The sequence below is a fragment of the Felis catus genome, chromosome A1 (assembly GCF_018350175.1).
Source record: "Felis catus isolate Fca126 chromosome A1, F.catus_Fca126_mat1.0, whole genome shotgun sequence".
NCBI classification, from domain to species: Eukaryota; Metazoa; Chordata; class Mammalia; order Carnivora; family Felidae; genus Felis; species Felis catus.
In genome coordinates this window covers 191064766-191086572 of record NC_058368.1, presented here as the reverse complement: position 1 = coordinate 191086572, position 21807 = coordinate 191064766, and the positions used below count along the sequence as shown (strand labels likewise).

Here is a 21807-nt window from a genome sequence, read left to right as displayed (position 1 = left end):
GCAAACATATATCATATCTTCCTTCCCCTTCCCCTTCCCCTTCCCCTTCCTTCCCTTTCTCCATCCCCTTCCCCATCCCGTTCCCCTTCCCCTTCCCCATCCACTTCCCATCCCCATCCCTATCCCCTTCCCCATCCCCTTCCCCTTCCCCATCCCCTTCCCCTTCCCATTTCCCTTTTCCTTTCCCTTTCCCTTTCCCTTTCCCTTCCCCTTCCACATCCCCATCCCCTTTCCCATCCCCATCCCCTTCCCCTTCTCTTTCCCTTTTTCTTTCCCTTTCCCTTTCCCTTCCCCTTCCCCTTCCCCATCCCCATCCCCTTCCCCTTCCCCTTTCCCTTTCCCTTCCTTCCCTTTCTCCATCCCCTTCCCCATCCCTATCCCCTTCCCCATCCCCTTCCCCTTCCCATTTCCCTTTTCCTTTCCCTTTCCCTTTCCCTTCCCCTTCCACATCCCCATCCCCTTTCCCATCCCCATCCCCTTCCCCTTCTCTTTCCCTTTTTCTTTCCCTTTCCCTTTCCCTTCCCCTTCCCCTTCCCCTTCCCCTTCCCCTTCCCCTTCCCCATCCCCTTCCCCATCCCCTTCCCCATCCCCTTCCCCATCCCCATCCCCTTCCCCTTCCCCTTCCCCTTCCCCTTCCCCTTCCCTTTCCCTTTCCCTTTCCCTTTCCCTTTCCTTTTCCCTTCCCCTTCCCCTTCCCCTTCCCCTTCCCCTTCCCTTTCCCTTTCCCTTTCCCTTTCCCTTTCCCTTTCCCTTTCCCTTCCCCTTCCCCTTCCCCTTCCCCTTCCCCTTCCCCATCCCCTTCCCCTTCCCCTTTCCCTTTCCCTTCCTTCCCTTTCTCCATCCCCTTCCCCATCCCTATCCCCTTCCCCATCCCCTTCCCCTTCCCCATCCCCTTCCCCTTCCCATTTCCCTTTTCCTTTCCCTTTCCCTTTCCCTTCCCCTTCCACATCCCCATCCCCTTTCCCATCCCCATCCCCTTCCCCTTCTCTTTCCCTTTTTCTTTCCCTTTCCCTTTCCCTTCCCCTTCCCCTTCCCCTTCCCCTTCCCCTTCCCCATCCCCATCCCCATCCCCATCCCCTTCCCCATCCCCTTCCCCATCCCCTTCCCCTTCCCTTTCCCTTTCCCTTTCCCTTTCCCTTTCCCTTTCCCTTTCCCTTTCCCTTCCCCTTCCCCTTCCCCTTCCCCTTCCCCTTCCCTTTCCCCTTCCCTTTCCCTTTCCCTTTCCCTTTCCCTTTCCCTTTCCCTTTCCCTTTCCCTTTCCCTTTCCCTTCCCCTTCCCCTTCCCCTTTCCCTTCCTTCCCTTTCTCCATCCCCTTCCCCATCCCTATCCCCTTCCCCATCCCCTTCCCCTTCCCATTTCCCTTTGCCTTTCCCTTTTCCTTTTCCTTTTCCTTTCCCTTCCCCTTCCACATCCCCATCCCCTTCCCCATCCCCATCCCCTTCCCCATCCCCATCCCCTTCCCCTTCCCTTTCCCTTTTTCTTTCCCTTTCCCTTCCCCTTCCCCTTCCCCTTCCCCTTCCTCTTCCCCATATAGGTTGTATTTGTGTATTCTGGGCAGCAATGTTACACATTTTTTTCTATTTCTCTTAGCAATGCCCAAAGCAGATCTTGAAACATTGTGGTTGTATAATAATTGTCTTGAGAAGGGAATTGTGAGACGTTTAATTGTGAAGAGAATCTGAGACTAAATTATGCATGTTGGCAAATGGAATTACTTTTTGGACTGTTCTAGTTATTGGTATTATAATGCATGAGTATTCAAACGTTTCTTCTAAAGAACCCCTAATGGCAGAGGAAAGCAATGGGCGACCCCATGAGGCTCAAACTTGGCCTCAAGCAGTCTGCCAACAAGCAGAAATGTCTTTGAAGTCTGGTATTTTATCTTAAATATTCATACAAAGTCTTAGTTTAATAATAAAAAAAAGATCTTAAATTACATAATATGTAGTAAATTGGACACTGTGGGAAGATGCAACCTGTTTATCCTGTGGCTTTGGATAGTGGCTAGTGTGCTACTTACATGCCCCTGGAGTCTATGCCCCTAGTTAGAAACAGGCGCAAATTGTTCTCTTAGAAGGTGCTAAGATGAGAAGTATCTGAAAAAATCACTAATACCTAGTCTTTTCAAGTAGAATAGCATTCCAATGCATTAAAACCCTGTTTTTCCACATACCTTTGTCAACGCTTCATTCTTGAAAGTAGCAGAAACCCACAGAACTAACTTTGTCATCTCATAAAACTGATGTCAGAGAGTAGAATTGGAATAGGAACGAGTGCAGAAGCCAGGTGACTTGGATTCTGTGCCTTTCTAAACCTGACTCGTTGTCTTGTCTTTTCTCTGAGCACATGGCCCGTACTTGTCTATCCCTTTGCTGACTGTCTCCCAAGATGTGGGACCTCCCCACACCTCCTGCAGTAACTTCCCCTCCATTCAAGTAACAGGAGAAGTAAACTAGCATTATCAATACCAGCTTTACATGCTCAAGAAAGACATCGTGTGCCAAAATCAGTCCCCAGTCACGAGTATCCTTGAATTGCGGTGAAAATTCAAAACGAGGAAAAAAGCCACAAAGATGAGAAATGTATTATGACCGTATTTTCACTCTCTTGTACTTGACTCCATTGTCTCCTGTTGCGATGGTTCTTCCCATCATCTAGAATATTTAGTTTGAATACTTATCTAATGCCTAGTAAATTAATTCATCTAAAACATACCTGGCCTGTGTTGTATTATTTACGTCCCTCAGATCACAGAAACTACAATTAGTCAGTTAACCTCAGTTAAACAAGGGGAGGTGGTATAACTGAACTGTCCTCTAGCTGAAAGTCAGGTTCAGTATGGTATTCTGAATACAATTCTGCAATAAATACTATTTCTACTTGGACAATTTACTCAAGGAAAAACTTACCAATGTTTTCCCTAACTCCAAAAGAATCTACACTTTCTTCCAGTGGTTAAATTGCATAGAGCAAGATCCAGGAGTCCCAGTCAGCAAGTAAAATAATAAAAGCCACCTTACTAAACTCTTGTATTGTTTTCAATGAATTGTCTCTGTATATATTTGAGGAAGTAGAGGTCTATGTAAACTATCCTATTATCTGCAAGTCCTATCAGTTTTATTTCCTTCTTTTCACTGTTCTTTAAAATCTCTAGTTCTATTATAAAGGCTGGGAATCCAACATCACTATCCAGTAGTACACTGATGGTTGGCATGTTCTCATTCCGAATTTTAAAGAGAATGTTTCAGGGGCACTTGGGTGGCTCAGTCAGTTAAGCATCCGACTTCGGTTCAGGTCATGATCTCTCGGTTTGTGAGTTCGAGCCCTACGTGGGGCTCTGTGCTGACAGCACAGAGCCTGGAGCCTGCTTCAGATTCTTTGTCTCCCTGTCTCTTGGCCCCTCCTATGCTCATGCTCATGCTCTGTCTCTCAATAATAAATAAACGTTAACAAAAAATTTTTTAAAGAGTGTTTCTAAGACTGAACCATTTATGACAATGTTTGCTCTGGTTATTGTTTTCAAAAGATACTGTTTATCAGGTTACAGAACTTTTTGTTTCTAATTAGAAACAACAAATGGTAGGGTTTTTGTTTTGTTTTTCTCCCCCTAAATGCATGTTAAATTCTGTCATTTTTTTGGTACCAGCTGAAATAATCATGTGATTTTTCTTCTCTTTAAATCCGATATTGTGAAAAGCATTTATGAATTTTCTAGCAATAAGCCACTCTTGCACAATTGGGAGCAACCCAATTCTCGTGTGGTTATTATATTACACTGATGGGTTTATTTTAGTAAGCTTTTAGAAGGAACATCTAATTTTTCTTTCTTGTGATACTTTGATAAATTTGGTGTCAGTCTCCTATTGAATTGTACCTCCTTTTCTGTTAATTGAAAACGTATGTGTGAAATTTGGATCTGTTCTTTGAGATTTTGGTAGTACTCATCTGTAAAATCACCATCTGATTTTGTTTTCAAGGAGTGGAGGTGGGTTCCTAAATAAGTTTCAGTGAATTATTTTTCTAGATATTCCATTTAGGTTTTCAAAATTATTGACATATAGTTACAGGTAGTGTTTCTCTCTCTCTCTCTCTGCCTTCACTACTCTCATTTTTTTGTTTTGTTTTGTTTTGTTTTTGTCACTCTATCCTGTTTTCATTCATAATAGTTTCTTTTTCTCTTTCCTGATCTATCTTGCCAGAGGTTTATTTTGTTTTTTCCAAGCATCAACTTTAGGCTTTATTGATCTTCTGCATTCTGTTTTATTAATATCTAATATTTACTACTTCTTTCTTCCTGTTTTGTATTTTTATTTTTACTAAAATTGTAGGTCAGACACCCAATTCAATAATTGAGACTTCTAGTATGTAATTTTTTCCGGAAGTTTCATGGAGATAATAATCAACATGCAATAAAATGTACAAATCTTAAACATTCCATTCAGTGAGTTTTGGAAATTAAATATACCTAAACAAAGCTATAGAACATTTTTTCCTCCAGAAATGTTCCTTCAGTCCCTTTCTAGTCCTACCTCCTCAGGAACACCCACACAGTATATACTCATTTATGTCTTGCTTCCCTCACTAGACAGAATGTTTTGGACAAAAACACCCAGTTGTCACAGCTATCATTCTTCTTTTTCTTTATTATCCGCTACAGTTCCATTCTATAGATACATGACACATTGTTTATCTTCTCTCCTTTTGATGGATATTAGTTTTGTTTCCAGTTCTGGGCAATTTTGAATGAGTTTGCTATAAACTTGTTATCTAGTATTTTGGTAGATGTACATTTTCATTTCTTTCGTGTAAGGATCTAGGAGTAAAACTGCTGGGTCAGAGGGTAGGTTGATCCTTAAATTTTTAACAGTGGTTCTCAGGCTATGGTCCATGGACCCCTGAGGAGCATCAGACTATTGTAGGTTTTTTGTGATAATTCTAACATGATGTTTACCTTTTACACTACTGATACAAAAAGCAATGTTGGGTAAAAAATGAATGGAGCCTTAAGTACTCATGGTAATCCTGCCTTATTCTACACCAAACACTCTTTTTAGTATAGCAGTTTCAGTTAAGAATGTTCTTGGGGTGCCTGGGTGGCTCAGTTGGGTAAGCGGCCGACTTCAGCTCAGGTCATGATCTCATGGTCCATGAGTTTGAGTCCCGCATCAGGCTCTGTGCTGACCCCTCGGGAACCTGGAGCCTGCTTCGGATTCTGTGTCTCCCTCTCTCTCTGCCCCTCCCCCATTTGCGCTCTGTCTCCCTCTGCCTTTCAAAAATGAATAAATGCTAAAAAAAATCTTTAAAAAAGAATGTCCTTGATGAATCAGTAAAAAATGATTAATTTTATTAAATCTCTACTTTAGATTACTCATATTTTCAATGATTTGTACGATGGAATGGTATTACACAAAAGGCACTTCTGCATACCAAGGTATGCTGTTGAGTTCAAGGAAACATAGTTGTGCAATTGTTTGAGTTACAAGCTGAACTAGCTAATTTTTTCATGGAGCATCATTTGTTATTTACACACAGACTGATTTTTCAGACTTGGATAGATGGCAGATATTTTCTTTTAAATTTATTTATTTATTTATTTAATTCTTTTTTTTTTAAACTTATTTTTTAAGTTTATTTACCTTGAGAGAGAGATTAGGGGAGGGGCAGAGAGAGAGGGAGAGAGACATAATCACAATCAGGCTCCGTGCTGTCACCTCAGAGCCTGATGCGGGGCTCGAGCCCTCAAACTGTGAGATCATGACTTGAGCTGAAACCAAGAGTCTGATGCTTCACTGACTGAGCCACCCAGGCACCCCGAATATTTTCTTTCTAAAAACATTAAGCATATTTTCAGAGAGAGAGAATGAGTGGGGTAGAGGTAGAAACAGACAGAGAGAGAACCCCAAGGAGGCTCCATGCTCAGACCAAAGCCTGGCACATGGCTCAAACTTGAACCATGAGATCATGACCTGAGCCGAAGTCAAGAGTCAGATGCTCAACCATGAGCCACCCAGGCACCCCAGATATTTTCTTGTAAACAAACAAAGTAAGTCTATCACTTTACGGAAAATAACTGGCTGTGTTTGTTGTTAGTGAAAAATTGGAGCTTCCAAACAAAAATTAGAATTTCAGAAAACATGTTTTAGCCATGAGCTTAATAACTTTTAGGATTTTGCTCTTTTCTGATGAGATTAGTGGTAGTATTAGCAAATGTGATATCAAAAGATTGTGTAATTTGGAAGATCCACATCATTCAGAGGACTAATGTTTTCCAAATGGTCACTGCCTAATGTTACAACATCATGCATGAGATAAAGATCAATCTATATAACAAGATAGACCAATGGCTTTTAAAGTAACTGACCACAAAAGTTTATTGACGTGGTTTGATTCCACTTTCAAAAATCTGCCCCGGATGTTGGTTTAGTGACAACAAAAAATACCCACAATTATCTCAAAAAGGCCATTAAAATGGTCCTTTCTTTTCCAATGACTTTTCTATTGTAAGGCAAGATTTCCTTCACATACTTCAACCTAAAATAACATCAAGAGAATGCAGAGAAAGTTCAAAGAATATAGCTGTCTACTCTTAAGCCAGATTTTTAAGAGATTTATAATCACGTAGAACTTTTATTAATTCTTTTTGTTTTGACGTATACTGCATAGTTCTCATTAAAATATTAAATATGTTGTCATTTCAAGTGCACTGATAAGGAAATACTTAAAATTTTTATGTTATAATTTCTAATATGGTAGCTATTGATTTATAATCACTGTATAAACAAAGGCTCTGGGCTTCTTCATAATTAAAAGAGTAAAGGGGTCCTGACTAAAAATTTCAAGGAACAACTTTTTATAAGAACCTGCCAAACTAGTCTTACTTGTGATTGTACCATTTTATATTCTTATCAGCAGTTTATGTTTCTTTCTATATGTTCTCCAACATTTGCTATTTTTCTTTAAACACTAAAAACATTCTGATGGTGTAAAGTCTTATTTTATTTTGGTTTCAGTTTGGTTTTCTCTGATTGCTAATGATGTTGAACATCTTTTCATCCCTAATAGCCATTCCTATAACCTTTATAATTTGTGTTTTCAAGTTTGTGCCTAATGTTTTATTGCATTTGTCACTAATTTATTGTCTTGTAGAGTTTTGTGTCTATTCTGGATATAAATTTTTCTTTAGACAAGTTGTATAAATGTCTTCTTTCCTATTCTATACCTTACCTACTCATTTCCATAATGATACCTTTTGAGGAGCAATATTTTACATTTTGATTAAGTCTAATATATATATATATATATATATATATATATATATATATATATATTTTATGGTTTCTGTCTGTCTACTCAGACATCACAAATGTATTATTTATTTTCTCTAAAAGCTTTAAGGTTCTCAGGTTTCTATTTAGATTGGTGATCCATATTGAATTAACTTTTTATGTATGGAGTAAGAAAAGAGACAAGTATTTTTTTTTTTTCGTATACCTGTCCAATTTTTTCTAGCAATAGATACATAACTTTTCTAATTGAATTTATGGTAACTTGAATTGCTTACACCTGTTCTTTATTTTTGTATGCATCTATTTTATATTAATACACATGGTCTTGTGTATTGTAGCCTTTTAACAAGTTTTGAAATCAGAGAGCCTAAGTCCTCTAAATTTGTTCCTTTTTAAAGACTGTTTGGTTATCCAATATTATTTTCATTTCCAAAACAATTTTTGAATAGTTGCTGAGTGCCATATTTCAGAGTTGAATCCCCCCAAATTGAGTAACTTTCCATGGTCACTTAGTTATCTGTTGAGGCCACAATAGGATGAAGACTTCTCAAGCACACGGTGTGTTTGGTAAAGGTAAGACTTGAGAGCCTGGAGCCAGAGGACCTAGGTTGAATTTTCAATGCTCCACTTATTAGCTGTGCAATGCAAAGATCGTCACTTCCTGTCTCGAAGCCTCAGTGTCCTCATCTGTGCAATCGAGATAATGACAGTACTTCCTAGGGTAGGACTGTGGGAAGAACCAAGTCACATTGAGCAGTGAGAGCACTTTATAAAGCACCTGGTACTCAAGAAATGTTAGCTGTTGTTAGTTTTGGTCCACAGTTGCCTAGATGGTGGGAGACACGATGCTCTTTTCTTCATACTGCCTTTATCAAAACAAAACCCAAAAACACCAACAGAAAACACTGGTGGCGGCGTTGTCTTCTCTTCCTCCTCTTCCTCCTTCTCCTCCTCTTCTTTCTCCTCCTCCTCCTCCTCCTCCTCCTCCTCCTCCTTTTTTTGGTAAGTTTATGTATTTATTTTGAGAGAGAGTAAGTGCAAGAAGGGGAGTGACAGGAAGAGAGGCAGAAAGAGAATCAGAAGCAGGCTTTATGCTGTCAGCGCAGTGCCCCACGTGGGGCTGGATCCCCTGAACCCTGAGATCATGACCTGAGCCAAAATCAAGAGTCCACAGCTTAACTGACTGAGCCACTCAGGCACTCTGCTCTTCCTTTTTAATATCAACCTAATACAGGCAACATTTGAATAGCATTAGATTTAAACATGTTGTCTCCATCACTGGCATTGATAAAGTAGCTTAAGTTAAAATAAGGGATTTCTAATGGAGGTAATTTTTGGAGGGAAATGGACCCCTCTCAACTCCTCTCAAATTACTCCACAGATGTAAATACCTGCTCTAATTGTCATCCCTGTGAAGAGTCCATGGATAATAGCTTTTTGAGAAAAATATTTCCAGTGCCAGCATGTTCTTAGAGAACATCAAGGATAGAGATGTTGTATCAGAACTGACTTGCCCTAGAAAGCCCTTGGCACTTAGGACTGAGATTCCGTGAACCTTTTTTTGTTGGGAAAAGGATTTCCATGCTACCATCCTGCCTGGATGAGTGTTGAATCTTGTCTAGGCAGTCCACTTTTTCCCCAACATTTGTTTTGGTCTTACTAGATTCCAGGCAAAATCTTAATCTCTCTGAAGTAGGGCTTTCTTATCCTGGAATCTGGGGGGAGGCCTGGGCAGGGAGGAAAGGGTGTTAAAATTATATATATATATATTTTTTTCCACTGGCATAGTATGTAGCTTTTATCACATACTTGAATTAGTCTGTTTCCAAAATATTAAAAAGTAATATTTTGGAGCGTCTTTTAGCTTAAGAATAAAAGACATGTATGTATGTGTGTGACTTTATGTTTGCCAAGGAGAACAGTCCTTGGAAGCTATTTTGGTAAATAGACCATGATCCAACAGGCATGTCCCAGAGAACGTGATGGATTCCTCCTCCTCCCTTGCTCATAGTCTAAAGTTAGCATGCTTTTTGCAGCAGCCCCTCAGGGAAATTTTGCAACAGGTGCAGTGGGTAAGCCTGTGAGTTGCAACATTTTCCAGCTAACTTCTGCCCAGGCAGAACACCGTCACAGAACGTGACTTACGGCAACACATGTCTAAAAGAGAAAGGATGAGATTCAATTTAAAGTTTTGTTAGATTTTTTGCAGCAAAAGCAAAATCCCACTTGACTTTAATTCCCTACTGTAACGACATCCGCAAGAAGAACACAGGTGCTGGGTTCCAAAGCTCACGAATGCCTTGGATTCTTGCGAAGAACTGAGTTCTTTTTTGCTTTCTGCTAAAGACAGTCTATTTCTGTTTCTTGGCAGTAGGGTGTTTGCTTGCTTGCTTGTTTTTAATGTTCAAGACTCAGGAGAGATTTGATGCCAGTTGCCTTTTAGATCAGGGGAAGGCAAACTATGACCCAGGGCCTATTTTTGTAATAAAGCTGTTTTTGCTTTGAATACAGCCACATCCATTTACTTATTGTCTCTTGCCACTTTAGAGCGCTATAATGGTGATGTTAATAGTTGCAAAGAGATGATATGGCCTACAAAGCCAGAAATGCTCAGTTTGGGGCCCTTTAGAGAAAAATGTTTTCTGACCCCGTTTTAGAGGGTGAAAGATAGCCCTAGAGGAATTTGACTTTTTCCTTCCTTAGACCTTTCTTAGAATGAGCTCTTCTAGCTTCTCTGCTTAGAAGAATCAGAAAAGTGGGGTCAGTGAGGAGGATGTCAGAGTGAGGGAAAGCTAGGGAGGACAGCAGGACGTAGGATCATTTACTTCTTTTTACCCGCATGTCTTTATTCAGGTTGACAAGTCCTAGGGTCCCCTTCTTTCCTTAGCATTCCCTTAACTTGCAAGAAGCAAATGCAAAATAATTGCTGTGCTTGTTATATATATTTATAGTATGTCTTTCCTCACATATAGAAGAAAGAACAAAAACACCAGCAGGCTGATTTGAACTCATTTTTCTTGCAAGTCAGTAGGGAGCACTGCCAAGATTAGTGTGAGAGAGAGCTTTTGACAACATGGGAATCCCCCTCCCAGCACATTGTCAGCTCTCAGATGCCTGTGACTTTTCGCATTTTGGATCAATAGGGCAGTCTTCTCCAACATAACTTATTAATCGGGTGCTTGTGTAACTCTGTGATGGGATATTTCCATTTTATTGCCTGAGCTAAATTTATTTCTCCTCTGACCTTTCAAAGGGTCTAATCGTCTAGAAGAAAAGAATTTTTAGCACCCTTTCTACAACTGGGAAAAGAGTTGTCTTGGTTATTTGCCATGCAAGACACTTTGAATTTTGGCTTTGGAATTTTTTAAAGTGGGAAAGGACTCAGTGCTGGCCAGTGGAGGTGAGTCACTTGGGGGTTATCATAGGATCCCAGCAGAGTGAGAAAAATTGATAAAAACATTTTTTAAAAAGTCCCTGTAGCTAAAATTAGCAGCCCGAGTGCTGCTGCTACTGCATTTGTAAGGTTGTCATGTTCTCCTTGGTATTGTAGAGAAATAGGAGACCCAGTTCTGTCCTCAGTGAGGATTAAACATAATTTCAAGGCTATGTACAACGTGGGTCAATCAGGTCATGTTGGAGCCCCCTTGGCATCCCCAGGGTGTGACACTGGCCTGGGTGTGGGGATGCTGCTGGGGGCCTGCTCTGAGTGAGTTAAAAACCTAACTTCTACAGTGGGTCCCTAGCAGAAGAGAGAGACCTATTACCTGGACCAGGCTAGGACCATGGGGAGGGGATCAGGCTCTTGTTTCAGACACAGAGTTTCAGGGGATGCCTAAAGTTCAGATAAATCCTATTTTAATGCCATATTTTTAAGAATTGTTAATATCCCCCAAACGTTTTCTCTTTCTCTCAAATGGTTGTGAACAGATGAAGCCACATGGGACTCTTTAATGCAGTCATGTTCTTTATTAGCAGAGTTTCAGTAACTTTTTACACTTCGTTCAAAATATAAGAGGTTATATTGGTAAGTGCTTATAGGAATGCACCATTTTCCTTTGCCTCAGACTCTGCTGTGACTACAGAGCCCTGGCTGATGCTGTCAGTACAAACCAGTCCTGGTCTTAGTTGGACAAGCGAAACACATAGATCAAGAAGAATATTCAGGGCCACATGGGCGGATCAGTTGTTGAAGCGTCTGATTCTTGATTTTAGCTCAGGTCATGATCTCATGGTCCATTTGTGAGATCGAGCCCCTGCCTCAGGCTCGCTGACAGTGGGAAGCCTGCTTGGGATTCTCTCTCTCCCTTTCTCTGTGCCCCTCCCCTGCTTGTGGGTGCCTACTCTTGATCTGTCTCTCTCAGAATAAATAAACAAACATTTAACAACAGGAAACGAATTTTTAGATAGTCCTCTCTTCTGGATTCCATTGCCAGAGCAAAATGAGCACAGATCACAGCAGCTAAAAACCCAGCCTGGTTTCTGCACTATTCAGTTCCACCATGCTCTTCCTTCGACAGACATGGAGACTTGGCCAGTCAAGAAGTTTCCCCCATGTTAGACATGTTCCTCTTCTTTTCCTATGGCCCCGAGGCTCCACAGTCTATATAGCATTGCAAGCTCAAATGCCTATAGAATTAGAGCAAGTTTTGCAAATGGGAGAAATCAGTTTGGCAAGAACTATACTAAAGGATGTTGTATGACTGCTACTCAGGTCCAACAAAAGTGTCAGTGGACTCAGGAGCCCAGTGTTTTGGACTTGCTATTTCTTTAGGTAAAAGAAACGTCCTGATTGTAAAATGCTGACAACTAAAGCAAAAAATAACTCAAGCCAAGTAAAACGTATGTGAAGGCAGAGTTGACACCTTGTCTTAACCCTTTGCTCCCCCAGCTCTGACCCCCTCCTTTGGCAAGGATGGGGAAGGAGGGAAGCTTTCCATCCTGAGGGTGCCAAGAATGCACAGAGGATGGTCTAAAACAACGTGACTTTTCTCGTCCCTTTACATGTCTCTTTTTCAAATTGATAGTGTACATACTGTATGAGGACAGGGTACGTGTGTATAATTTATAAATAAATACCCATATGTTGGAGATACATGCTTCAGACACTGGAAGTGGCACACCTAAAGCAAGTGAGGAGGGGACCAAGGTGAGTGAGATGAGGTCTTCCCAATGCCTGTGTCTCCTGGTGCTGGCGTGTCTCTTACACATCATGATGCTTTCAAGAGTGTCTCCTCTTCTTTTTATTTTCATTCTTATTTAAGTTTTTAAATGTTTATTTATTTTTGAGAGAGAGAGAGTGAGCATGAGCAGGGGGAGGAGCAGAGACAGAGAGAGACACAGAATTTGAAGCAGGCTCCAGGCTCCGAGCTGTCAGCACAGAGCCCGACGTGGGGCTTGAACCCACAAACAAGCGAGATCGTGATCTGAGCCAAAGTCAGATACTCAACCGACTGAGCCACCCAGGTGCCTAGAGTGTCTCCCCTTCTTTATTGGGTAGCGTTACCAAAGACTCCACCTTGTTGTGCTAGTTTCAGTATGTATGCACCAAGTTCCGGGATGGAAAGGCAGTAAGGATGGGGAGTGACCAAACATTCTGTCCCAACTGGCATGCTTGGAATTACTTTTAAGGAATGAAAATAAGTTTGAATGAGCCATCCCTAACTCCGCTCATGTTGCCCCTTCTTTGTGAATAGATGTCACTGTTGAGGTGCCATATTGGTTCAGTCAGTGGCTCGAAAATGTAGCAGCACTCAGTGGGCTCTCCGAAAGTAAAACTTGTCTGAACCTCCAATAAAACTGCATAACTATGATTTATTCAACACTTGGTGTGCCAGGTGCTGTCCTAAATTCCTTACATACGTTATAATTCTTAAAATCATCATGTGTCCGTTGGAGGTGCTATTCCCATTCTTTAAGGTGGTGACACTGAGCCTCAGAAGGATGTGACTTGCCTGAGGTCCTGTAGCTAGGAAGTGGTTACCACCCAGCTCCACCAGAATGTCAAACCTATCTCAGAACCATTTCATTCCATCATCTTCTACGTCCCAGCTGGCTCAGTACCGGACACAGACCCCTAGGCGCGTGGCAGTTGACACAGAATCTTTCTGGTCTCTAGGGAGGCTTAACACCTTTTGGAATCTTTTTCTAAAAGGCACTTCCATGTGGTTATTAGATACCAAACAGGTCACTTACAGGCAGGTCAAAATGACAAAAGATGGCAATATTCGTTTGTTTTTATAAAAGTCTTTGATTTCAAACCTGCAACCAAAGTTTTTAATTTCTCATCAGGGTAAATATGTTCACCTTGAAAAGGATGTGGTAGCTTGACACCCTGTATCAGTTTCTCCCTCTTCCTGGTATGCCTTTGAATGCTGCTCAGGTACCTTTCCCAGATTGTCATGTGTACCACATTTCCCCAGTATTTTTTTAAAACAACTAAGAGCAGTTTTAAACCCTCGGTAAAAGTTTATAGGAACTCACTGTCCTCTTTTAATGGTGTCAGAGTATATATTAACTCATCATAGTTTCTACAAACATTTTTAGTGAACCTCATACTGTTCAAGGAATGAGGGCTCTTGCCCCAGTGGGCTTACACTTTAGCAATGGGAATGAGAAATGAGTCCACTTCTAAATGGGCAATAGATATGTATGATAAAATGTATGCAATGTCAGCTCACAATTTCGTGCATCAACAGTAGTGATGTAATAACATTCTAAGGCATGGATGTGCCAAAATTTACATGACATTCCTCTAGCAATAAACAGGTGTTTTCAGATTTTTGTTAATAATGCACGAAGCATTGATTATCCTTGTGGATACCCCTTTCCTTCCATGTACAAATACATGGTTGTGAAAGAACTCTGAAAAGTTACAAAATGGTGGGTTATGCTGTTTGTAAGAAATTAACACCTCACGGTCATTTGGCCTTATCCTATGTAAGGTCCTGTCACGCTATGACATTTTTCTAAGATTTAATACCTTAAAGGATTTCGATTCAGAGGATATGGAAACGGAGAGTGAGATGGGTCACAGCCCTGGGCATATGTCATCCACCCCAGGACATTGTCTCTGCTGGGTTCCAAAGAGGCTTCTTTCCTCCCCTGTCTCTTCCTCACTTTCTCTCCCTGTTATTATTAATGGCAAACTGGCTGCAGTACAAGCAGTGTTATTGTTACCTCTCTTGGCCCTTGTCATATTTTATTCTGAGCCTGAGGTTTTGCCGATTGTTAGCAGCTAACAGGTATAAAAATAGCCCACTTGTTGTAATGAAGGACATGAAAATGCAAAGCGGGTTGTGGGCTCTCTGAGCTGGCCTATTAGCCTTTGCAGGATTCGCTGCAGAGTATTGACCACAGCCTAATAAAACTTCGGTGAGTAGAAGGAGGGTGACAAATGATGGATCAGTTTTACCCTTTGAAGAGGTGAGGAGACCCTGAGTGGTTTTGCAATCAAGCTCATTTATTTCCCTGCCTCTGCTTTGAGAAGTAGCAGGCTGTGTTTTTTCTTTTCTCTGGGATAATTGGGTTGTTTTAATCTCCGTGAGGGACGCTCACCTTTGTGGGCAAGCTGGCATTTGCTATTATGCTGAAGAGATGTAAGGGTTATTGAGAATTAGTGGATCATTCATATCTCCAGTCACTTGTATCTTGTGCTGTGGGTGAGGCGCTGTGTTGTCCCCACAAATAAGGCACGCGTTGTCCCTGACACATGGAACTGTACCCAGATCTGGAAATCTTAAGCATACAATTATATACATGGTAAATGAAGCATTGGACTGAGATGTGTGTTATTGAGGAAAAGAACAGGAGGGTAGAGAGAGGGAGAAAAGCAGGGGGCGGGATGGAAGCATCTAATTGGAACATCAGGGAAGGTGATGCTGAAGGCGAGAAGGAGCCAGTCATGTGAAGAGGGGAGCAAGAGCATTCTGGCAGAGGGGAGGGAGTATGTCCAGGGAATTAAGGTGGAGGAGAGGCCGAAAGAAGGACATGGTGACTGAAGTATAGGGAGCAAGGGAAGAGGTGACAAGAAGTAACATGCTTGGGTGAGTTGTGGTGAGAGTCTTGGTGCTAAAGCCCTGGGCTATTACTGAAGAGTTTTAGATGCAGGGCGAACATGACAGAATGTTTCCCGGAGGTTCTTCTGGCTGCTCTTGCCTGTGTCCGCTGCAGCAGGACCGGGTGGATGCAAGAAAACCACTTGGGAGACTTTCACTATCACAGAGATGGTGAGAGCCTGATCTAGGAGGGCGGTGACAGACATGCAAACAGAAACAACTCAAAATGTGTTTTCTTCTGGCAAAATCAGGAAGACTCGGTGATGGGTTGGAAGTGAGAAATATGTAAGAAGGGGCCTTCTGGGACGTGGAACTCACATCACTATCATTTTATGAGGTGATTCTTGATATAGTCATTTTGCAGCAGTTTCACAAATACTTTACAAATCTATCCTCGTGGAGATGGTGGGTTGCTTTTTTTTATTTACGTTTTTCATGGAAGTAGAGCCACACAGCACACCGTGTAATGAACAGTTGATTCTTGAACAGCACAGAGGTTAGGGGCTGACACCCATATGCAGTCAAAAATGTGTATATATCCTTTAACTCCCCCAAACGTAACTACTAATAGCCTATTATTAACAGAAACCCTTACTGAAAACAAAAACAATTGATTAGTACAAATTTTGTATGTTATATGTATTAGGTACTCTATTCTTACAATAAAGTAAGCTAAAGAAAAGAAAATTAAGAATTTCACTGGGGCGCCTGGTTAAGCTTCCAACTTCGGCTCAGGTCATGCATAATCTCATGGCTTATGAGTTCGAGCCTTGCATGGGGCTCTGTGCTGGCAGCTCAGAGCCTGGAGTCTGCTTTGCATTCTGTCTCCCTCTCTCTCTCTGCCCCTCCCCCACTTGCACTCAGTCTCTCTCTGTCTCTCAAAATAAAGATTAATTTTTTTTTTTAAGTCCATAAGGGGTCGCCTGGGTGGCTTAGTTGGCTGAGCATCCAACTTGATTTTTGGGATCAGGTAATGACCCCAGGGTTGTCAGAAGGAGCCTGAATCAGACTCTGCATTGAGCATGGAACCTGCTTGGGATCCTCACTCTCTCTCCTTCTTCCCTTCTGTCCCTCTCCCCCTCTCGCCCCCAATCTCTTCCTCTCTCTCTCTCTCTCTCTGTCTCTCTCGCTAAAAAACCCATATATATATATGGAAGAAAAACATATAGTACTATATTTATTGATACCATAAGTTTATGTCTCTTATTCATAAGATGAATCCTCTGTCCGAACCTAGCTATATCAATTTTATATGCCACAAAACACCGTAGATGTTACTCATCTTGCTAACACGAGACATCAAAAATGAATAGATAATGTGAAAAATAAACTCATATTTATTTACAAGTCTAATAATTCATGCATTGATGATGAAGAAGCATCCATATGATAACTTTATGGTAGTCTAGTATAATTGTATGATTCTTTCACAGTAGCCTAATCTATACACTAGTGAATGAATCGTTATAAAAATTTTATGGCATACAGTATTACAGTCATATTCATAATACAGCCCTGGAAGCATTGTTACTTTTTTTTTAAAAAACCACTTACCTGTGATGATAAGCTGATGTGCAGTTTCTCCAATTATGAAAGAAAAAAAGGCATACTGTATGGTAATATAATTCTTTGAAAGCACCATTATAAAACAGTAATAAAATGAACACATTGTTAATTTTATGTTAAATATCACTCACCTTATACTTGTGGTATATGACAGGCTGTTTACGTTCATACAAGTCTTGCATAAGATGTTTTATGTGATGAATATGTAGGTGGTGGTGATGATGCCGATATATCTCCTACAGTTCTTGCCGTTCAGTTATTAGATTTTCATGTGAACACACAACTTACACCATGTAAGTTTATTAACTGTACAGCGTGATGATCATTTCCTGTTCATAAAGTGGAAGTGGAACACCATGAAGGTCTTCGTCCTCATTGTCTTTATGTTGAGTGGGCAGAGAGAGATGAAAGGGTTGTCTTCTTGTTCCAGGGGTGGCAGAGGCAGAAGAGGTGAAGGGGGTGGAAAGGAAGGCAGAGGGGCAGGCATGCTAGGTGTAACTTTATGTAAATATAGTATAATTTCTGTCTGACTTCTCTGCTTTTTCATTTCTCTAAAAAAGTTGCTATCTGTACCAATCGTTCTTCTATTAGTGGCTTTAGTTTCAGTGCCCTTACTCTAGATTGGTTCATGTTGTGAAATAAGTCAAAAGATGTCCTGAATAATCAAAACCCTTGCGTTGGAGAGTCTAATGTCATTCTGTTTTCTGACACTGGCTCTTCTAAGCCTTTGTTCTCCTTGTCTGGCACTGGCTCAGAAGTAGTCATCCTCTGGTGTACTATCTGCTAGCTCTTGAATTTATCCTAGGGCCATATCTTGAAACCATTCACTCCCCCCATTTTTCCATACCCACACTTTTTCATGATTTCGTGATTTCCTTGATTGACTCTCGTAAATCCTGTCAAGTCATATAAACAACGTCTGGACACAGTTTCCTGGCAGGAATTGCTTGGCTGTATGGCTTGCATTGTTGCTTCTGTAACAACAATGGCATCTTCAATGGTGTCATCCTTCTAGACTCACATGATGTCTTTTCTCTTGAGGTTCTCTTCCATATTTCTGGCAATCCTCTCCGTAGAGTACCTTAAGAGTCCTTAAGATCCCCTGGTCTAGGGGCTGGATTAAAGACATTGTGTTTTGGGGGGGGGGGCGCCTGGGTGGCTCAGTCAGATGAGCGTCTGACTTCAGCTCAGGTCATGATCTCACAGTCTGTGAGTTCGAGCCCCGTGTTGGGCTCCGTGCTGACAGCTCAGAGCCCGGAGCCTGTTTCAGATTCTGTGTCTCCCTCTCTCTCTGACCCTCCCCCGTTCATGCTCTGTCACTCTCTGTCTCAAAAATAAATAAACGTTAAAAAAAAAAAAGACATTGTGTTTGGGGGCAAGTAGACCACTTCCACACCTTCACTGTTGAACGCATGGTGTTCTGGGTAGCCAGGTACATTGGCTGATACCAAAAGAACTTTAAAAGGCATTTCCTTACTGACAAGTACTTCCTAACTCCAAGGACAAAACATCAATGGAACCAATGCAGAAAAAAGGATTCCCATTGTCCAGACCTTCGTGTACAACCAAAACATGGCAGCTGATGTTTGTCTTTTCTCTCAAGGCTTGGGGGTTGGCACTTTATAGATAAGGGCTGTTCTGATCATAAACTCAACTGCATTTGCACAAAACAGCAAAGCTAGCCGATCTATTCTTGCCCTAAATCTTGGTGCTCATTTGCCTTCCTTACTAATAAACATCCTTGTGGCATCCCCCTCCCCAGAATATGACACTTTTGCTTCCATTAAAAACCTGTTCTGGCAGATACCTTTTCTTTTCAATGATTTTCTTTCTTTCTTTCTTTCTTTCTTTCTTTCTTTCTTTCTTTCTTTCTTTCTTTCTTTCTTTCTTTCTTTCTTTGTAATATTTATTTATTTTTGAGAGAGAGCATGAGCAGGGGAGGGACAGAGGGGGAGGTGCAGAGAAAGAGAGGGACAGAGGATCTGAAGCAGGCTCTGTACTAACAGCAGTGAGCCCAATGTGGGGCTCAAACCCATGAACCATGAGATCATGACAGGAACTGAAGTTGGATGCTCAACCACTGGAGCCACTCAGGCACCCCTCAAAGGTTTTGTTAATGGCATCTGGGAACTTGTCTGCTGCCGCTTGGTTGGCAGAAGCTGCTTCTACTGTTGTCTAGAATTTTTTAAGCCCAACTTTTTTCTAAAATTATCAAACCATCCTTTGCTGGCATTAAATTCTCCAGCTTTAGTTCCTTCATTTTCCTTCTGCTTTAAGTTATCATAAAATAACTGTGCTTTTTCTTGACTCTGAATCTACAGGGATGCCTTTCTTATAGCAACCCTGCACTCACAAAACAAGCTGCATTTTTCAATACAAGATAAAAAGGTATATTGCAAAAAGCATAAGGTCTTTGTACCTGCTGGCATGGCAGCAGTGATGGCTTCACAAATTTACTCTACTTTTTTTTTTTTTTTTTTACAATGGTCCTTAGGCTGGATCCATTTATCTTGAAATGGCAAACAACTGCAGCTGCAGATTTCAATCTACCAGTACATATCAAGCAATTCAACTTTCTTGTGTCATGTCATGACTTTTCTCTGCTGCTTGGAGCATTTCCAGCCTCGCTATTGGCAGTTTGTATGTCCAATAGTGTTTTCTAAGGTTTATGCTACTACACTGAACACGATGAAAACCATGCAAGAACTGGGAAGTTTCACTTTTTACTGCATTGGGCAATTAACTGGAGAGAAAAAGGTAAAGATGATTAGCATCACATGGCATTTTAAGGGGACACTTATGACAGTTGAGCTCCCTCCAAGAGTAACAGCAGATGGTTATAAAATTATTACAGTGGTGCAATTTGTACTCTAGTTAACCTTATGCAGTTATTTACAACATAAGACTGCATCTTCACTGTTACTTACATTTCTCTCAGAAACAAACAGCGACGTGTATAGTTGGTTAAGTATGTACAGTTTGGTAAATTTTAATTTTTAAATAGAATTGTGTACATGTTATGGTGCCAAATGATAAAATAGACAAGTATGTGCATACGTGGATTCATGACCTACTTTTTACATTTTCAAATTTCTAGGCTGTGTGGTTCATCAGTAAGTTTTCTCAAAATGTCACAGATCTCAAAAAAGTCCCAGTATGTTTATTGAAAAAAAGTCTATGCATAAGTGGACCCACACACATGTTCAAACCCATGTTGTTCAAGGGTCAACTAGAGTCAACTTTTCAAAAGTTAGGAGCAATATACACCCAACATTCTACTCTGGCACTCTCTTCCATGGTCATGTTGCTTGACTTCAATGTTTCTCTTGCATTCAGAAGAATGGCTGGCCTTGGCAGAGACTGAGTTTTCACTTTGCAGACTATAAAAAAAATTCTATTCCATGTATACATTAAACCAGTCATTTTCAACTGAAGGATATTTTGGTTGGAAACTATTAAAGATTTCTGTATGGGGTGCCTGGATGGCATCGTCAGTTAAGCATCTGACTCTTGATTTCAGTTCAGGTCATGATCTCGTAGTCATGAGAGGGAGCTCCACATCAGGCTCCATGCTGGGCGTGCAGCCTCTTGAGAGTCTCTCCCTCTTGCTTCCTCTGCCCCTCCCTGGCTAGCACTCACTCTCTCTCAAAAAATAAAAAAATGAATGAATCAATGAATGAATAAGATTTATACGAATAAGCTAGACCGCTAGTGTTGAAATGGAGAAAATTTTGTCCCTCAGAGGACATTTGGGCCATGTCTGGAGGTGATTATCACAACTGAGGAGGTGCTACGGGCATCTAGCGGAAAAAGGCCAGGTAAACATGATATACACAGGATTGCTCCCTCAACAAGGAGTTACCCAGTTCAAAATGTCAGTAATGCCAAGGTTAAGGAAACTTGAACTAGAAGGATATTTACTAGCTTGTCGTTCTGCATGGAGCTAGAAAGGGCTTCACCAGTGTCACTGATCAATCATAGTCCATTATGGTCAGGGTAGGAAACACAAAGGGTCCTAAGTTCTTGTAAATAACCAGAAACCTATAACATTGTCCCAAGTGTCCAATTCTATAGCCTTTCAAATACAAATTTTAAAAATTACATGTGGGAAATCAAATACAGAGCTGTAGACTCTTAACAAAATTTAAATATTTAATTAATAGCTTGCATTTAAAATTTAGATAATGGTGTTAGCAAATCTAGTGCTTAGAGTATACACCTGATAGATACTACTTAAGATTTCTCCCAAATGAGATCTCTACTCTTTTTTCTAGTTGTTAACATGACATCATAAGAAATACTTCCCTAAAATAACCCAATGATGAAATGGGCAAAGTATATAAATAGGTCAAAAAAGAAGAAATTCATAAAAACCAACAAACATGAAAAATGTGTTTGATTTTTTTCTATATGTTGCTATCTGAACCCCCTATAAATTACAGAATAAACTAATATTTCAAACTGGTAAAAAATGTATTTGAGAGCTTCAGTAATATGAGATGCAAAATCAAAACAGTTTTTGCCCATCATAGGGTGTCTGGGTGACTCAGTGGGTTAAGCACCCAGCTCTTGAACTTGGCTCAGGTTATGATGTGACAGCTCCTGAGATTGAGCTCCATGTCAGGCTCTCTGCTGACAGCACAGAGTTGGGATTCCCTCCCTCTCTCCCTCCCTCCCTCTCTCTCTCTCTCTCTCTCTCTCTCTCTCTCTCTCTCTCTCTCCCTCCCTCCCTCACTCACATACTCTAAACAAACAAACAAACATTAAAATTAAAACAACTTAAAAATTTTGTACATCAAATTCACCTACAGTTTCATTTTAAAAATATATCTAGACAGTAGGAACAGATATGGTGACTGATGTTTGCTTTTTGTATCCACCAGAATCTGTTTTTCTTTGA

The 21807-nt window shown here is 40.9% G+C and overlaps 1 protein-coding gene across 5 annotated transcripts in view; it reads left to right on the top strand.

Annotated features, from left to right (window-relative positions):
• SGCD (sarcoglycan delta) overlaps positions 1-21807 on the top strand; it is a 946774-nt gene that overhangs the window by 508966 nt on the left and 416001 nt on the right. Inside the window, exon 1 of one of the 5 annotated variants that reach the window (XM_019839916.3) lies at positions 14548-14658. The exons of the other annotated variants lie outside the window; for them this stretch is intronic. The gene's annotated coding sequence lies outside the window, so the exon portion shown is untranslated. Of the gene's footprint in view, positions 1-14547; positions 14659-21807 lie in introns of those variants that run through there. 5 annotated transcript variants of the gene reach the window in all.